Raw genomic sequence first — 15,486 nt, 5'->3', positions numbered from 1 at the left:
AGACTTGCAGCTGTCCATGTTTAACCCCTTTCCTCCCAAAATAGGAGGTCAGGTTCAGTTTATCTTAATTATATTTTTTGCTTTGGATATATATGCCAAGAAAACCTCAGGGATGGTTCTCATTTCAAAGCTAATGGTGATTTTCCTACACCAGAAAATTATCATGAAATTTATTATTTGTCTTAGTAAACACCAGCAGGGTCCCTGGACTATGCATACATGCCTTGCATGCAGGACAGATACCATCTAGAAAATGCCCTTTGGGTATTAGTCAGGAAAATATACTTAGGTAGGCTATGCATATAATCATAAAAGGAAACGTGTAAGATCTACTCAAGAGGGTCCTGAGTACCCTTTAGAAGGATAGGATGCAAAAGAAAGGAGACTATAATATGTCTTTTTTTCCATGGCAAATGTTTTCTTTTTGGAGGGGGTGGAGAATTCAAGATTTCAAAAGCTTTGATGAGTGCCGAGAAGATAGTGGGGTCCATGGTTTAGAATAAAAAGAGGGAAACCACTAAAAAGTGGGGAAAATATAGTGATCAGCACCTAAAAAATGATAAGGGAAAAGATTCTGTTTTCTTCCCATATCTAATTTAAGTCAGTAAAGGGATTTGAAGATGGTATAATATGGTCTATTTTCTAGCTTTTTTATAGGAGGAAGATTTTATTTATTGTTCCAGGTTAACCAAGAAATAGAAGCTGATTAAGTCCCAGAAGACAGTTGTCACTACTCAGATGAATTGACATGTAAATGTTCAAAGTCTAATATTCCAAAGAAAGTATTATAAAAATGAGGTTGCTTTTCATTAAAATACAGCTGTGGTTTTTTCCTAGCAATGTAAGAAATTCTGAAAGCTAGGAACATAACGCAAAAGTATAAATATCAGTCATTCTTCAGACTTGTGTTTCAGTATAGGATAAGAAGTTCCCTTATGCTACCTAACAAAACAGTGATGAGTGGTATTTTAAGCCCAAGAAGAGGCTTACTATATACCAAGTATTGCTGCTAGACTACCATGATATAAGGGATGAGCTTCACATCCCAATCAGGGCGTTTAAAAGCACTGTTCAAAAACAGAAATAAGATAGAATCTCTCTCGATGTCTTTGGAAGCAACTACCTTCCTGAGGGAAGGCACAAAAGGAAAACTAAGCTTCTTAACACATGAGGAAACAGAAATGCTTCAGAAATAGCACTTTTATGTATATACATATTCTAGCTGACAACTATGGGTATACTTTTCTCCTTTACCTGCTTAGTTTCTGTGAAGTAAATATCTGTGTTTGTGTTTGTGAATCCAGATTCCTACATGAGCTTAAAGAAATAGGATTGGTAAACCATATCTAGTTTCCACAAATAATTCAGTGCCCCACATTATACTCCTATTGCCATCTTTTTCTGACTCCCTATTGATCAGTATGCTAGACTGCATATGGAAAGTAGCATTTCTGTTTTTTTCAAATAGTGTATCTTACTGATTGTTATTTTGGCACCTCTGAATTAGTTATACAGTAATAGTTGCGATTTTTCTTACATTAAAAATGCATACATAGACATAATACATCCAATTCTTGATTATTCAGGAGCAGATGATGTAGTTGGCCATCTCTCAAAGTCCCTTTGTTTCTCTTTCTTTTCCATACTGCTTTCCTCAAAGTCTTTTCCAGAGTTAGAAGGACACTAAAAGGAGATGAAACTCAAATCAGTTAATTTTACTCCCACTCAATAATCCTTGGAAAAGATATAGTGGATATAGCAGAAATCTGAAATTATTGGTTAAAGGCTTGAGGATTATATATAGATTTCAATTGTCCATGCTTTCTCACTTGTACCCTAGAGTAACTTATAAGTTCTATAAAAATAAAGTAAAATAAGCTATTGAGATCTAAGTTCCCAAATTTGAAGATTAGGCTGACTATTATTACGCACCAATTTAATACTTTGTAGCAGTCAAATATTTTGCATTATTGCTTATTTATTCTGGTGATTTTCAACTCTCTTGTCAGAGGTTATTTTAATACCTTTGGGGTTTATGGTTTTGCTTTGTTTTTTGTTTTTTGTTTTTTTTTGAGTTTTTCTTTTCTAATAGATGGTCTCTGAAAGGTGATTGCATTGGAGAATGGGATGACTGGCCAGGAGAAGAAAGTATGGAATTTCAATATTCATTTTTCAGCAAGGGGTAAGCCAACCTTCTGGAAGATATTAAGCATAAGGTATGGGAACTGTTACCACAAGTTTTTCATAGGATTTTGAACTACAAAAAGTCTTTCCTTGAACTACACATTTTACAATTGTTATAAGTTTTAGGGGTCAAGTTTGTTTAGGGGGCACTTGGGATTTGCCATCTGGAAACTCATTTGCTAGGTACTTCTTCTAGTTATCTGGAAAGATGACTTTTTGATATCAATTTATCCAAAGACTTATGACCACCCTACCTGAGGCAGATTTTATTATCTTTGCTAATTTTACCATGCAGATGAGGATATAACATTTTAGGAAGTGGATAGAGGAGATAGGATACATTATGAAGTAATAAATGTATTTTGATATTTTTCTTAATGAGCAAAATATCTGCTGAACCTGACTGTTCACACCCAGAGCTGTTGATTAGTCAAGAAAGAACATAAAAGAGTAACACAGTTTTTCACTTATAAGACATCTATTTACTTTGATATTTTGCATGAACCTTATATACAGATGAAGTCTGTGTTCTGGAACTTCAAGACAAAAAGCAAAATCAAGAAAATTTGGAATATTATTTAGACCAAAGCATGTTTTAGTTCTCAAAGCATGATTTGTGAACCCCCTAGGAGTCTCCAAAACATTTTCAGGGTAACTGTGAGATCAAAACTATTTTCATAATAACACCAAGCATTATTATTATTTTAAATATTTATTTGGCTGTGCTGGGTCTTAGTTGTGGCATGCAGGATCTTTGTTGCCGTGTGCGGGATCTTTTAGTTGCATCATGTGGGCTCCTTTAGTTGTGGCAGGCAGGCTCTTAATAGAAGCATATGGGCTCTTAGTTGTGGCATGCAGGATCTAGGATCAGGATTCCCTGACCAGGGATCAAACCTGGGCTCCCTGGATTAAGAGTGTGGAGTTTTAACCACTGGACCACCAGGGAAGTCCCCCAAGACATTATTAATAGCCTTTTTTACTCTCATTCTCTCATAAGCACAGTGGAATTTTCCCAAAGATACATGATGTCTGATGATGTCATCATTCTAATTTAATATATAATGGGTATATAATTGTAATTTTAAAAAAAAATTATAAATATTTAATATGTTAGTTTTAAACTGTTATATGGTAAATACTGATAGATATAACCCACATAGACAAAAGCTCTTTGGGATCCTATAATTTTTTAAAAGTGTAAAATCGTACTAAGACTAAAGAGTTTGAGAAGCACTGACATAGACCAAACTTGATTCACAAAGCATTATTTTCCATAATACAAAGGCACCATGGTCTTCGTTTTAGCTGTGATGACCTTGGAATGGCCTTCTCCATTATGTGAGATAGGAGAACAAAGAAGAAAGCTAAACTAAGATGAACCAGTATCCAATGCCATTGAAAAAAGAACCATGTACAGATACATCTGAGTCTATTTTACATCTTGTTTGGCTCATTCAGAGTAATATTCAGAGTACTATTTAGACATATGAACTGACCAATATTTACTTTGAATTCTCAGCTTCCACATAGATAATAATGGCTCTTATATCCTGTTAGTACAAGTGATGATCTTAGTAGTTTAAAGGGGATATCATATTTTTCTTCTAATTTTTAGGGAAGAAAACAAAAACTTCAGCTGCTTTTTCTACTATGGTGTCACCTTTTTAGTTTTGCATCCATTGGCTCAGCAAACATCTAGGAAAATGGTTCATACCACCCGTAAAAGAAATGGCCAGATATGGTTTAAAGAGATGACAGACAATTTCATCATTATCACAGAATCAAAATAGGCATCTGTTTTTTTCCAAATGTGATTGCTCCCTCTTCTGACTCCTGATACAATTTATTTCCTCTGCTGCTCATTTGTGATTTATAACATACTGCTTTTCACAGCTAGTTATTTTTCTAAATATATAAATATTTAAACTTCTCTCCTGATCTGTTAACCACATGAGGGATTTTTGACAGATAGCTCATTCTTTAAGCACTTTTAGAGAAGATGAAAACAAGTTGGAAGTCCCAATTTACATTTCTCAAATTTCAACTTGAGTGACATAAAGTCTGTAGTTCCTTGCTTGCTAGAACCAAAGTTTATTCACTTTAGTGACACTACATAAAGCATCAATTTAGAGTCTTTCATAATGTGGTGTGTTGCTTTTTCTCTTATCTGTGTTACATTTTTAATTAAAGGTTTTACTGTGCTTATACTGTGAGATTCTGAGAGAATAACTCATTTTTTTGATCTATTAAATATAGTGGTAATGGACTTTAAAGTCATGCCCAAACAATGCAGATCCAAATAATTAAAGCCAGTTTAGTCACCAACTATGAAAATAATTACGACATTGCTTTTATTTACATTTTTTGGTCTTTGTTTTCTTTTTAAAATTATTTTTATTGAAATATAATTGATTTGCAATATTATATTAGTTTTGGGTGCACAGCACAGCAATTCAGTATTTTTACAGATTATACTTCATTAAAAGTAAGTAAAAGATAATGGCTATAATTCCCTGTGCTATATGATATATCCTTGTTAATTATCTATTTTATACATAGTAGTTTATAGCTCTTAATCCCATATCACTAACTTGACCATCCCCCTTTCCATCTCCCATCTGCTAACAACTAGTTTGTTTTCTATAAATGTGAATCTGTTTCTTGCTTTCTATATACATTTGTTTGTATTGTTTTTAAAATTCCATATTTAAGTGATATTATACAGTATTTCTCTTTCTCTATCTGACTTATTACACTGAGCATAATATTCTTTACATCCATCCATGTTGATGCAAATGACAGAGTTTCATTGTTTTTTATGGCTGAGTAATATTCCATTGTGTATATACACCATATTTTCTTTATACATTAATTTGCTGATGGAAATTGTGTTGCTTCAATATGTTTCCAATTGTAAATCAACATTGGGGTGCATGTATCTTTTTGAATTAGTGTTTTCATTTCTTTTGAATCCATACACAGGAGTGAAATTTCTGGATATGATAGACAGGAGTGAAATTTCTGGATCATATGATAGTTCTATTTTTAGTTTTTTGAGAAATGTCCATACTGTTCTCCATAGTGGCTGCACCAATTTACATTCCCACCAATGGTGTACAAGTGTTCCCTTTTCTCCACATGCTTACCAATATTTCTTATTTGTAGACTTTTTGAAACTAGCCATTCTGACAGATATGAGGGGATATCTCATTGTTGTTCTGATCTACATTTCTCTAATACTTAGTGATGCTGAGCATCTTTTCATGTGCCTGTTAGCCATCTTTACATCTTCTTTGGGAAAAATGTCTATTCAGGTCTTCTGCCCATTTTTAATTGGATTGTTTGTTGTTTTGCTATGGAGATGTATCAGTAGTTTATATAATTTGGATATTGACCCCTTATCGGTCATAGCATTTACAAATATTTCCCCCCCATTCAGTAGGTTGTCTTTTCATTATCTTGATGGTTTCATTTGTTGTGCAAAACCTTTTAAGTTTAATTAGATTCAATTTGTTTATTTTCCTTTTATTTATTTATCTTTTTTGCCTTAGAAGACAGAACCAAAAAATTTTCTTTGATTTATGTAAAAGAGTGTCCTGCCTATGAGCTCTTCTAGGAATTTCTTATGGTTTCAGGTCATACATTTCAGTCGTTAATCCATTGTGAGTTTATTTTTGTATATGATGTGAGGAATTTCTAATTGCATTCTTTTGCATGCACTGTCCAGTTTTCCCAGCACCACTTATCGAAGCGACTGTCTTTTCTTCATTGTGTATTCTTGCCTCCTTTGTCACAGATTAACTGACCACAGGCATGTGGGTTTATTTCTTGGTTCTCTATTCAGTTCCATCGATATATATGGGGGTTTTTTTGTTTTTCTTTTTTTGGCAGTACAGTGCTGTTTTATTTTTTTTTTAATATCTTTATTGCAGTATAATTGTTTACAAAGTTGTTAGTTTCTGTTGTACAACAAAGTGAATAAGCTATAACTATACATATATAACCATATCCACTCCTTCTTGAGCTTCCCTCCCATCCTCCCTATCCCACCCATCTAGATCGTCACAAAGCATCGAGCTGATCACCCTGTGCTATGCAGCAGGTTCCAGCTAACCATCCATTGTACATTTGGTAGCGCATATATGTCAATGCTACTCTCTTACTTTGTCCCAGCTTCCCCTTCACCCACTCTATCCTCAAGTCCGTTCTCTACATCTGAGCCTTTAGTCCTGCCCTGCCACTAGGTTCATCAGTACCGTTTTTTTAGATTCCATACATGTGCATTAGCATAAGGTATTTGTTTTTCTCTTTCTGACTTACTTCACTCTGTAAAACAGACACTAGGTCCATCACCCTCACTACAAATAACTCAATTTCATTCCTTTTTATGGCTGAATAATATTCCATTGTATATATGTGCCACACCTTCTTCATCCATTCAACTCTCGATGGACTTTTAGGTTGCTTCCATGTCCTGGAAATTGTAAATAGTGCTACAATGGACATTGTGGTACATGTATTTTTTGAATTATGGTTTTCTCAGTGTATATGCCCAGTAGTGGGATGGCTGGGTCATATGGTAGTCCTATTTTTAGTTTTCTAAGGAACCTCCATAATGTTCTCTATAGTGGCTGTATCAATTTACATTCCCACCAACAGTGCAAGAGGGTTCCCTTTTCTGAACACCCTCTCCAGCATTTATTATTTGTAGATTTTTTGATGATGGCCATCCTGACTGGTATGAGGTGATACCTCATTGTGGTTTTGATTTGCATTTCTCTAAAGATTAATGATGTTGAGCATCTTTTCATGTGTTTGTTGGCAATCTGTATATCTTCTTTGCAGAAATGTCTATTTAGGTCTTCCGCCCAGTTTTGGATTGGGTTTTTTGTGGGGTTTTTTTTGATATTTAGCTGCGTGAGATGCTTGTATATTATGGAGATTTATCCTTTGTCAGTTGCTTCGTTTGCAAATATTTTCTCCCATTCTGAGGGTTGTCTTTTTGTCTTGTTTATGGTTTCCTTTGCTGTGCAAAAGCTTTTAAGTTTCATTAGGTCGCATTTGCTTATTCTTGGGACCATTACTCTACGAGGTGGCTCAAAAAAGATTTTGCTGTGATTTATGTCAAAGAGTTTTCTGCCTATGTTTTCTTCTAAGATTTTTATGGTGTCTGGCTTTACATTTAGGTCTTTAATCCATTTTTAGTTTATTTTTGTGTATGGTGTTAGGGAGTGTTCTAATTTCATTCTTTTACAGGTAGCTACCCAGTTTTCCCAGCTCCACTTATTGAAGAGGCTGTCTTTTCTCCATTGTATGTTCTTGCCTCCTTTGCCAAAGATAAGGTGACCATATATGCCTGGGTTTATCTCTGGGCTTTCTATCCTGTTCCACTGATATACATTTCTGTTTTTGTGCCAGTACCTTACTCTCTTGATTACTGTGGGTTTGTAGTATAGTCTGAAGTCAAGGAGCCTGATTCTTCCAGCTCCGTTTCTCTTTCTCAAGACGGCTTTGTTTATTCAGGGTCTTTTGTGTTTCCATACAAATTGTGAAATGTTTTGTTCTAGTTGTGTGAAAAATGTCATTGGTAGTTTGATAGGTATTGCATTGAATCTGTTGATTGGTTTGGGTAGTAGAGTCATTTTCACAATGTTGATTCTTCCAATCCAAGAACATGGTATTTCTCTCCATCTATTTGTATCATCTTTAATTTCTTTCATCCGTGTCTTATAGTTTTCTGCTTACTGGTCTTTTGTCTCCTTAGGTAGGTTTATTCCTAGGTTTATTATTCTTTCTGTTGCAATGGTAAATGGGAGTGTTTCCTTAATTTCTCTTTCAGATTTTTCATCATTAGTGTATAGGAATGCAAGAGATTTCTGGGCATCAATTTTGTATCCTGCTACTTTACCAAATTCATTGATTAGCTCTAGTAGTTTTCTGATAGCATCTTTAGGATTCTCTACATATAGTATCATGTCATCTGCAAACAGTGACAGCTTTACTTCTTCTTTTCTGATTTGTATTCCTTTTAATTCTTTTTCTTCTCTGAGTGCTGTGGCTAAAACTTCCAAAACTATGTTGAATAATAGTGGTGAGAGTGGACGTACTTGTCTTGTTCCTGATCTTAGAGGAAATGGTTTCAGTTTTTCACCATTGAGAACGATGCTGGATGTGGGTTTGCCATATATGGCCTTTATTACATTCAGATAAGTTTCCTTTATGCCTACTTTCTGGAGGGTTTTTATCATAAGTGGGTGTTGAATTTTGTCAAAAGCTTTTTCTGCATCTTTTGAGATGATCATATGGTTTTTCTCCTTCAATTTGTTAATATGGTGTATCACATTTACTGATTTGCATATATTGAAGAATCTTTGCATTCCTGGAATAAACCCCACTTGATCATGGTGTATGATCCTTTTAATATGCTGTTGGATTCTGTTTGCTAGTATTTTGTTGAGGATTTTTGCATCTAAGTCCATCAGTGATATTGGCCTGTAGTTTTCTTTCTTTGTGACATCTTTGTCTGGTTTTGGTATCAGGGTGATGGTGGGCTCATAGAATGAGTTTGGGAGTGTTCCTCCCTCTGCTGTATTTTGGAAGAGTTTGAGAAGGATAGGTGTTATCTATTCTCTAAATGCTTGATAGAATTCGCCTGTGAAGCCATCTGGCCCTGGGCTTTTGTTTTTTGGAAGATTTTTAATCATAGTTTCAATTTCAGTGCTTGCGATTGGTCTGTTCATATTTTCTATTTCTTCCTGGTTCAGTCTCGGAAGGTTGTGTATTTCTAAGAATTTGTCCATTTCTTCCAGGTTGTCCATTTTATTGGCATATAGTTGCTTGTAGTAATCTCTCATGATCCATTGTATTTCTGCAGTGTAAGTGCAGTGTAAGTTTTTACCTCTTCTTTTTCATTTCTAATTCTGTTGATTTGTATCTTCACCTTTTTTTTCCTGATGAGTCTGGCTAATGCTCTATCAATCTTGTTTATCTTCTCAATGAACAACCTTTTAGTTTTATTGATCTTTGGTATTGTTTCCTTCATTTCTTTTTCATTATTTCTGATCTGATCTTTATGGTTTCTTTCCTTCTGCTAACTTTGAGGGGTTGTTTTTCTTTCTATTTGCTTTCGGTGCAAGTTTAGGTTGTTTATTTGAGATGTTTCTTGTTTCTTGAGGTAGGATTGTGTTGCTATAAAGTTTCTTCTTAGAATGCTTTTGCTGCTTCCCGTAGGTTTTGGGTCATCGTGTTTTCATTGTCATCTTTTTCTAGGTATTTTTTGATTCCCTGTTTGATTTCTTCGTGATCTCTTGCTTGTTTAGTAGTGTATTGTTTAGCCTCTATGTGTTTGTATTTTTTACAGTTTTTTTTTCCTGTAATTGATATCTAGTCTCTTAGCGTTGTGGTTGTAAACGATGCTTGATATGATTTCAACTTTCTTAAATTTACTGAGGCTTGATGTGTGACCCAAAATATGATCTATCCTGGAGAATATTCCATGAACACTTGAGACAAAAGTGTATTCTGTTGTTTTTGGATCGAATGTCTTATAAATACCAATTAAGTACATCTGGTCTAATGTGTCTTTTAATGCTTTTATTTTGTTATTTATTTTCTGTTTGGATGATCTCTCCATTACTATATGTGGGGTGTTAAAGTCCCCTACTATTACTGTGTTACTGTTGATTTCCCCTTTTATGGCTGTTAGCATTTGCCTTATGTGTTGAGGTGCTCCTATGTTGGGTGCATAGATATTTTCAACTGTTATATCTTCTTCTTGGATTGATTCCCTGATCATTTTGTAGTGTCCTTCCTTGTCTCTTGTTACAGTCTTTATTTTAAATTCTTTTTATATCTGTTATGAGTATTGTTACTCTAGCTTTCTTTTGATTTCCATTTGTGTGGAATTTCATTTTCCACCCCCTCACCTTCATATGTATGTGTCCCTAAGTCTGAAATGGTTCTCTTTTGGACAGCATATATATGGGTCTTGTTTTTGTATCCAATCAGCCAGCCTGTAGCTTTTGGTTGAGGCAATTAATCCATTTACATTTAAGGTAATTATTGATATTTATATTCCTATTACCATTTTCTTAGTTGTTTTGAGTTTGTTTTTATAAGTCGTTTCCTCCTCTTGTGTTTCCTGCCTAGAGAAATTCCTTTAACATTTGTTGTAAAGCTGGTTTGGTGGTGCTGAATTCTCTTAGCTTTTGCTTATTTGTAAAGCTTTTGATTTCTCTGTCGTACCTGAATGAAATCCTTACTGGGTAGAGTAATCTTTGTTGTGAGTTTTTCCCTTTCATCACTTTAAATATATCCTGTCACTCCCTTCAGGCCTGCAGAGTTGGTGCTGAAAAATCAGCTGTTACTTTTATGGGGATTCCCTTGTATGTTATTTGTTGCTTTTCCTCTGCTGGTTTTAATAATTTTTCTTTGTGTGTATTTTTTGTTAGTTTGGTTAATATGTGTGTTGGCATGTTTCTCCTTGGGTTTATCTTGTGTGGGACTCTTTGTGCTTCCTGGACTTGATTATTTCCTTTCCCATGTTCAGGAAGTTTTCTTCTATAATCTCTTCAAATATTTTGTCAGACCCTTTTTAGTTTTCTTCTTCTTCTGGGACCCCAATAATTCGAATATTGTTGTGCTTAATGTTGTCCCAGAGGTCTCTGAGACTGTCCTCCATTATTTTCCTTTATTTTTCTTTATTCTGCTCTGCAGCAATTATTTCCACCTTTCTTTCTTCCAGCTCACTTATCCATTCTTCTGACTCTATTATTCTTCCTTTGATTCCTTCTAGAATATTTTTAATTTCAGTTATTTGTTGTTCATTACTGTTTGTTTGTTCTTTACTTCTTCTAGATCCTTGTTAAACGTTTCTTGTATTTTCTCTATTCTGTTTGCAAGATTTTGGATCATCTTTCTTTTCATTACTCTGAATTCTTTTTCAGGTAGTTTGCCTATTTACTCTTCATTTATTTGTTCTTGTGGGTTTTTATCTTGCCCTTTTGCCTGTAAGATATTTCTGTGTCTTCTAATTTTGTCTAATTTACAGTATTTAAGGTCTCCTTTCCCTAGGCTGCAGGGTCGTATTTCCTCTTGCTTCTGTTCTATGACCCCAGTAGTGGGGTTTGTCCAGTGTCTTGTGTAGGCTTCCTGATGGGAGGGACTGGTGCCTGTGTTCTGGTGTCTGGATCTGAGTCTTTTCCCTCTGATAAGCAGGGCCATGTCAGGTGATGTGGTGTTTTGGGCTGTCTGTGAGCTTAGTATGACTTTACGTCATCTGTGTGCTGATGGGTGAATTTGTGTTCCTGTCGTTTGTTATTTGGTGTGAGGCGTCTAGCGCTGGGAGCAGTTGGGTGGAGCTGGGTCTTGGATTCAGATAGAGCCCTCCTTGAGAGCTCTTAGCGATTAATCTTCCCTGGGACCAGGAATTCTCTAGTGGTACAGCATCCTGGACTCAGTGCTCTCACTCCAGAGCCTCAAGCACGACTTCTAGTCAAGGGACTGAGATCCCCAAGTCACTCATCTGGCATTAAAGTGGTTTAATAGAAAAGACTAACAAAACCCCAGAAAAATGGAAAAAGTAAAATCAAACAAACAGAAAGAGAAGCAAGGAAACATGCACACACACAAAAGAGACAAAAACAGAACCAAGTAAATCAGATAGCGAGAGAACCACCAGACAAACAAAAGGACGCAAGAAGGAAGTCAAACAATTAAGAAAAAAGCTGACAAAATCCAAAAACAAAAAACAACACCAAAGCAGAGTGTCAACTGAAGAATGAAGCAAAGAAACAAAACAAACAGAGAAAAATTATATAAAAAAGAAAAAGAGAATGGGGAAAGAAGACAGAGCAACAGAAATCAACGTAGAAACAGAAATATTAAAAAAATAGAATAGAAAATATATTGAAGCAAAAAATAAAAATAAAAGACAAACAAAACCCCAGCAAATGGTAAAAACAAAATCAAACAAACAAAAACAGAAATAAGGAAACACACACACACACCTAAAAGAGACAAAAACAGAGTCAAATACAACAAAAAGCAAGAGAAAAACCAGACAAATAGAAGAACTCGAAAATGAAATCAAACAGTTAGGATTAAAACTAACAAAAACACATAACCTAAAAACAAATCAAACAGTGTGCCAACTAAAGAATAAAGTGAGGAAGCAAAACAAACTGATAAAAATGATGCAAAAATAATAATAATAAAATAAAATATAAAGGGAAAATCACAGGACAACAGAAAAACAAAGTAGAAATGGACATATTTTTTAAAAGACAAATATATTAAAGAAGAAGAGGAAGAAAGAAATAAAGGAAAGAACACAGAACAACAGAAAAGCAAAGTAAAAATAGAAATGTATAAAAAATAAAAGTATGTTATAAAACATGGAGATCTCAAAAGACTAAAAAGATTTCTAAAAAACTAAAACAACAACAAACAAACAAAAATGGAAAGAAAAGGAAACAAAAAAACCCCAAAAATCTAGAACCAACAACAGAATTAATCAAAACATAGTAAAATTAATAGTAATAATTATGTTTCCCTGGGGTCTCTGCTGTAAATTTCCTTGCACACACCATGAGCCACAGCCCACCTCTGCCTCCCCAAGGGGCTCTCCTCTGCCTCTGTGCTGGTCTCTAGGCCTGCTGTGGGCCCTGTGGGGACCACTCAGACTCTGATCTGGCCCAATTCCTGTGTGTGCTGTCCCCAAAATCCACAGCTGCCAGAGCTAGACCATTTTCATTTGTGGGAACACTCACTGTCTACTCAGATATTCCATAGATGCAGAGTCTACCTAGCTGATCATGGGGATTTAATCTGCAGCTTGTACAGCTGATGTAAAGGTTTTTGATCTTCTTCCTTAGTCACCCTGCCCCTGTGGTTCAGCTTTGGTTTTATCCCCATGTCTGTGTGTGGTCCACCCACAGGAGTCTGGTACTGAGGTTTCCTTGGAGATCTTGGGTCTGCCCCCTGTGAGTATTGGGCACAGAGGTGGTATGACTGCTTGGATCACGGGAGCACCAGTGCTGCCACATGCACAGGGAAGTAGGCAGCCATGGGCACAAGAGATATGGCCCTAGTGAGGGCCTTTTCTGGTGCCCAGCATAAGGTACGTGAGGGCCAGCCATGGCCAGGGTTTTTCTGGCACCCAGCAGCAGGCATGCAAGGGCCAGCCCTGAGAGGGCTTTTTTTTTTTTTAATTGCCCTTCAGCTGGCACCTGAGGGCCAGCTCTGACGGGGCTTTTATTATTTCTCGGCAGCTGGCATGCAAGAGCCAACCCACAGCAGGCTTCTTTTATTGTCGTCGGCAGGCACCAGCGTGTGGATGAGAGAGGTTACAATAGTGGCTCCTCCCCCTGCGTGTTACTCAGCAGTAGTGCCCTGCTTCCATGGCAGTCCAGTCTTCCTCCATAGGCATTTCCTGCTGCAGATTTCCTCCCTCCTCTCCCCTCAGTCCGTCTCCCCACAGCCAACAGCAGTTCTCGCTCTGGGCCTGTTCTCCAATCCCCATGCACCAGCACCCAACCTCTTTGCACAACTGTGAACATATGTCCCAGTCCGGGGCACATAGGGCCACAGTACAGACCATCTGTGTATTTCTCAATCTGTCCTGTCTGCTACAGATAAGCCACTTCACCCTCTTCTGGCAGCCTCAAATGCTACCCTTCTGTCCCAATCGATTTTCCCATCAGAGAGGGGTTTCCCCGTTGGAGAGGGGGTTTCCCTGAATTCGGAAATCTCTCCTCTGCTTCAGCTCCCCCACCCCAGTGTGCAGGTCCCATCCAACTTCCTCTCCTCCTCCTTCTCCATTCATATTTTCCATCCTACCCAGTTATGCAGGGATCTTTATAGTCCTTTCTGGTGTCCAATGTCTTCTGCTAGTGTTCAACCAGTGTTCTGTGAGAATTGTTGCATCTATAGATGTATTCCTGATGCATCTGTGGAGAGAGATGAACTCCACTTCCACCTACTCTTCTGCCATCTTGAATCTCTTTCTCTACAGTGCTGTTTTAATTACTACAGTTTGTATTATAATCTGAAGTCTATGAGAGTGATACTTCCAGCTTTGTTCTTCTTTTTCAAGATTACTTTGGCAATTTGGGGTCTTTTGTTGTTCGATATAAATTTTAGGATTATTTGTTCTAGTTCTGTGAAAAATGTCACAGGTATTTTTATAGGGATTGCATTAAATCTCTATTTATTTGGGTACTATGGTCATTTCAACAATATTAATTCTTCCAATCCAAAAGCAGGGCATAACTTTCCTTTTCTTTGTATCATCTTCAATTTCCTTCATCAATGTTTTATAATTTTCAGTGTATAGGTCTTTCACTTCCTTGGTTATGCTTATTCTAGGTATTTTATAATTTTTGATGTGATTTTAAACAGGATTTTTTTGCTTTCTAGTTCTGTTATTTCATTATTAGTGTATAGAAAAGGAACAGATTTTTGTATATTAATCTTCTATGCTAGAACTTTGCTGAATTTATTCTAACAGTTTCTTTGGTGAAGATTTTAGGGTTTTCTATATACAAATCACGCCATCTGCAAGTAGTGACAGTATAAATTCTTCCCTCCGGCAGACTGCCAGTAGATCCACGACCCACAGCCCTGCAACCACACTCCCAGGAAACTGGCTCTGCCAACCAGTGGGAAAGCCACAGGACAACCCAGGGCACTGCAGTCAGCCACATTTTAACCTGGCCCTACCTACACATGGCAGAAGCCTCCACACAAGGCAAGACCTGGCAACCAACAAGACTGGAGGCCAGCCACACCTACCAGAACACCCACAGTAGTCAGCCCACCAAAAGAGAAGGACCCATGCAGCCCACAATAGAGGACATCCCTAGAGCACATAGCTGTGGTGACCAGAGGGGAGTGTGCTGCTGTGACACATAGGACATCACCTACAAAAGGCCACATTTCAAAAGTCAAGAAATGTAACCAACTTACAAAATACATAGAAATAAAAACAGCAAATTAGAAAAAAGAGGCAACAGAAGCATATGTTCCAAACAAAGGAACAAGATAAAACACCAGAATACGAATTAAATAAAGTGAAAATAAGCAATCTATTTGAAAATGAGTTCAAGGTAATGATAGTAAAGATGTTCAAAGAACAGAGGGAAAGATTGGATGAACTAAGTGAGAAGTTAGACGTTTCCCAAGATGGCAGAATAAGAGGACCAGAGTTTACCTCTCCCCACAAGTACATCAAGAACACATCTACAAATGAAGAATTCTCACTGAGCACTTGCTGAACACTAGCAAAGGACCTGAAACACCTGA

This window comes from Eschrichtius robustus, chromosome X (genome assembly GCF_028021215.1).
Source record: "Eschrichtius robustus isolate mEscRob2 chromosome X, mEscRob2.pri, whole genome shotgun sequence".
In the NCBI taxonomy this organism is placed as follows: Eukaryota; Metazoa; Chordata; class Mammalia; order Artiodactyla; family Eschrichtiidae; genus Eschrichtius; species Eschrichtius robustus.
The sequence above is the reverse complement of the archived record's forward strand: the minus strand, read 5'-3'. Positions refer to the sequence as shown.